This window comes from Pteropus vampyrus, unplaced genomic scaffold (assembly GCF_000151845.1).
Source record: "Pteropus vampyrus isolate Shadow unplaced genomic scaffold, Pvam_2.0 Scaffold1206, whole genome shotgun sequence".
NCBI lineage: Eukaryota > Metazoa > Chordata > Mammalia > Chiroptera > Pteropodidae > Pteropus > Pteropus vampyrus.
In genome coordinates this window covers 376,961-378,502 of record NW_011889987.1, presented here as the reverse complement: position 1 = coordinate 378,502, position 1,542 = coordinate 376,961, and positions in this window count along the sequence as shown.

Here is a 1,542-nt window from a genome sequence, read left to right as displayed (position 1 = left end):
GGATAGCCATTAGATTCATTTTATGTATTTTTACCTCATAAAAAATGGAAAGTGAACACTTTTCGCTCAGTTACATATTCTATTTTGACCAGCTTTAACAACCTGTGGAATTTTTTGTTTGAATATGCTAATGAAATTTAAAAAAAGACTTCCCTTTAATGAGACAACAAAATAAATTTCAACATTATGTTTATATTATAAAAAGAAATCTGGCGGGGGGGGGACACATAGAAGGAATATAAATAGAATGAACCTTCATTAGTTTCATTTTCTCACCTTCAGGGGGTTTCTCGATACTGTTTCGTTTGGCAATGTGTTTCTCAGTTTCCACATTCATTGATTTATTTTCCTTTATTCTCAAGGAATAACTACACCTCGCTGCTTTTGCTTGCACTATTACCTCTAAAATGTCCTACCCTCACTGTTTCACAGATAAACTCCTATTTTACAAGGCTGAGTGTAAAAGTCATCTCATTTTTGAAACTCTTCTTAATCATCCATTATTCCTGTATCATGGGAAACAATTACATCTGGCTTATGAGTTCTCAAAGGCAAGGATATAATATTATCCAATTTCATATCGCTCAGTTTCCATCTCAGGAACGCAGGTACTATGTGGCTGATCTCAGAGGAGATACAATTTGAGATGGATCCTGAAGGAGAAAATAGTATAGGTAACAGTATGGAGATGGAGAAAATCTGTTTCAGAGGAAAATAGTGAAAACTCCTTTGCCTGTACAATAGACAGTTTACCTAGTAAATTATGTTTGATGCTGAGGGGAAGCAGAATTTGGCGTCCCAAAATATGCCCTGTGTGGTATTGGTTATTTTAAGCTGGTTATTTTTAAGAAAATAAAGATTCAGGAAAAGCTTCTGAACTTCCCCATAACTGTCTCAAAGAAGGATACTATTATCATAGATAGCTATAATTTAATAAGAACTAGTATGATAGTCAGGAAGAAACCAGCAAGGCCCATTTGAACAAAGTCCTCTCTGTGCCCCATTGTTAAAGGCAGCCCAACAAACATTTGTTTATCAAACATCTGATTTCTAGCTTCACATGAATTGCTGTCCTGCATTTTGAAGTCTCAAACCACACTCCTCCCCCCACACCGGCCCCTGTCTTCTTAGCTCAAGAATTCATATAAGCCTTAACTGCCTAATCTGTTCTCATATTCTTATGGAACACTTGTATTTACATGCATAATAAATTTGGTCATTTTTTTCTGTTAATCTTTTATGTTAATTTGATTTTTAGTCCGGCCAGAAGACGTTAGAAGGTAGAAAGAAAATTAATTTTTCCACCCTGCAGTGCATGCTCTGATGTTTTCTATCAAAGACAAGCTGTCGAGTTATCTATTGCTCTATTGAACTTTACCTTTTGACATTTATTATTTATATACAAAAACATATTGTACTTACTCTTAGAGCTTGTTATGATTTATGCTGGCCAGAATTTATGTAATTCTGACCTAGACTAATTAATAGAAACATAATTTTATAATTCTCAGTGGTTATGAATTGCATTACATTTACAAAGAC